This window comes from Nymphaea colorata, chromosome 8 (genome assembly GCF_008831285.2).
Source record: "Nymphaea colorata isolate Beijing-Zhang1983 chromosome 8, ASM883128v2, whole genome shotgun sequence".
NCBI lineage: Eukaryota > Viridiplantae > Streptophyta > Magnoliopsida > Nymphaeales > Nymphaeaceae > Nymphaea > Nymphaea colorata.
Window position 1 is genome coordinate 1,184,221 of NC_045145.1, and position 3,161 is coordinate 1,187,381.

Below are 3,161 nucleotides of genomic sequence, written 5' to 3' on the forward strand. Positions count from 1 at the left end.
TCACCATCATTTCTTTGATGGGAAACATTTTTCATCCGTGAAGGTGGGAGAACATGCGGCGGAGGGAGAACATGCTACGAAGACATCTACTTTTGTATTTAAAAACTTATCTACGATGTTGACATGCCACCTCTTTGAATTCTCCAAATTAATCCAACAATCCAAGGTGTTGTGCTTCTTGAGCAATTCCCATGTGGTACTTCAACATAATGGGCACTCTTGTTTGAATACGCATCTTATTTCCATTCTCATCTCATTTATTCTCAAATGACCACGAAGTCAACCCTAAATAGGACCATCAGGTTCAATCCCAAAATATACAAAGAAGTTTGGATTCAGCTTCAATCCACCCTTCTCTGTGTCCATGTCAATCTGCAGCATATGTGAGCCCTCCTCCAAGATCTTTGGATAGAATTGCCGATCCCATGTGCTAAAGAGTGAGTTAGTCACCTACAATCTCTTACTGTCCAAGCTCAACCGGATCATTTGTGGCCCACCTCTTAGTCTGTTTCCCTGAGGAAAGCAAGAAAAGGTAAGAACAACAATGACTTAGACACACTTCTACTTCAGGAACATCAAACTGAGACTCCAGCCCATGTTTAGATACTACAACTATCTGGCTTCCCTTCTAAATGAGTCCACCAACCCAAAGTTGTCCAGTCAAAACAGGCTTTGAAGGGTCCTCAATGTTGTATTGGCTGACATCACCATGCAGCCAGTTTGAGAAGTAAAGAAAGCGATCATCCACTGAGATAACAAAATCAGTTATAAGTCCAGGCATGTCAGGCATAATCCAATTCCGAAAGGTGTCACAGATATTGCAACATATAAGAAACAAACAAGCAATTTAGGACCCCCTCTCTCCCACATATGCACACTGACTGTAATGTGAAGATCAGCAAACGGTACCTCATGGCTCCACGATCCACTTGGAGTCTGGAAAAACCTAATCATGTTGCTGCTTAATGCAGACCCAACGTAACCTGCATAGAATCCACAGGACAGTATGAAACTAGTCATAAGTAATAGCCACTACAATAGATGATCATATCAAGCATAGGGTGCACTTGTCAGGGCGACGATATTTGACACTGTCACACTGACCTCCAAAGGTAGGAGATCTGAGTTACCAAGATCCAGTCTGTTTCAGTTCACCATCGGGCCAGCTGTATACATGTAGATGTCTTCATAACGACCATCTTCTACATGTTGGAGACTGAATCCTTTTGTAAAAGATTTTGGTGCTCCCCATGATGAACTAATCAAGGTCTTGTGTCAGGGCTGATACCAAAGGTCATATCCAAATAGAGGACTTACCAAGTTTCTCCCATCTAAACCAGAACATACATATTGGAGATCAAGAGTACCAGATTTCAACACAAATGAAGATGTGCCGATCAGAGCACTCACATCAGATGCATGGGATAAAAGCTAAAATTCATTCCAAGAAGTCCATGTGATCTTAAGAGATATATCTTATCACAGCAAAATCAAGTGAGGACAGTGATTATGCTCATGTGATGCAGTGTTAATTAATCTTGTACAAGAAAAAAGAACTTGCCAGAACCAGTTCACCGATGTGAAAGCTCAACCAGTCACACATAAATTTATAGAAAGAGATCAGATTTGGTGTGGAAATAACTAGTGATATTGGCACAATGCAAGTCCCCTGTTTGTTTTCTCTAAACAATGAAAAATAGAAACTGTTGAACATATATGACAGAGGACTGTGTTAGTGAGTTCATGATTGAAATAACATGTCATCAAATTAATTGCTGCAGACCATAAAAGATTTCATTCAGAAAATTTGTAAGCTTTGAGGACAATTTCAATGACCAATATTGAGATAAAACCATTATGAAAAAGCAAAAATGGATTATCGCTGAGGTTCCAAGCCATGATACATTTTGAACATGGAAAGAGAATACTTACGTCTCACTATATGCATGTACAACATCTTCTCTGACTCCCCCCATATAAACATGGGGGTTGGGCTGACCTGCAATTCTAAAATTACAAAAGATGCCCTTACAAAAATACATGGAGGAATCTTCGGATGAAAGAAATGGATCAAAATGCAGTTCACTGCGAAGCAAAGTTCCTTTGCTAGTTGCTCTCTCCAATTCTCCTTGAGAAAATGCTTTTGAAAGCCGTCTAAGGTAGAATACAGAGAAAACTTCAAGCATAATTCTTTCGGCTTTAGATTTTTTTAAACCAAATATATCCTTCAAATATCCAAAGCAGTAAGCCACATGTAGAAAAAGAACAAAGAAAAAGGTTATAAAATTCTGAGAACAAGAAAGGAAGTGCAACTAAGGACCTCCATCTATTTGCATAACCTACAAATGTTTTGGACATCTATGAATCCAGAAACTGCATAATGTAAACTCACGTTTTTTTTCTTCAATATGCCCATTATAGAAAGCTTGCATTAAATATGATCGAAAGAAGTTTCAATTCATCCACTTTTCCATCCATCATGTTTACCACCTAAAACAAGAATAAGTAGTAGTGACCAGAAATTGCACACTAAGAAATCCACCAGATTCAACAACTTCAATTATATCATTGTAGAACACTTTTTTTTTACTTGAAGTGCTAGATTCTGCACTAATAATTGTTGATCAAAGGAGAAATTGACAGTGGCACTTATGGCATCAACCTCCAAAGTTGCCTCACCTATAAGCTGTGCAAAATAACAATAATCATTATGAAAAGAAAAGAAAGAAACAGGACATTGAAAGAGGAATAAAACCAAAGTCAAAAGAGTATGATAGTAGGCAAAGAATAATTCAAGCACAATTACCTCCATTCTTCAAACCAACCAGTAGTTCAGTTTCTTCTCCCTGCTGAAATAACTTAGAAAACAAATTTTTTCTACCACTCTAGAGACAGACCTTGGCATATTTTTAAAATGTAGATTAACACATGATTGTATCATAAGCGAGTTGGATATGAACAATATGAACAAAATAGATTCACATATTTTTAGAATGTAGGTTTCCATGTTAGCAAACACATGATTGTATCATTACAATGTATGATATGCAATTCAAAGACTATCAGAATGTGACACACACCCATGAATTTGACCAGATTATATTTATCAAAAGAATGAAGTTGTCACGGGCTGACCTTTTCAAGCCTATTTGGCCGCGTTG

The 3,161-nt window shown here is 37.8% G+C and overlaps 1 pseudogene; it reads right to left on the reverse strand.

Annotated features, from left to right (window-relative positions):
* Positions 1 to 285: 285 nt before the first annotated feature.
* LOC116258799 (selenium-binding protein 1-like) lies at positions 286 to 2,812 on the reverse strand (annotated as a pseudogene).
* Positions 2,813 to 3,161: the final 349 nt, after the last annotated feature.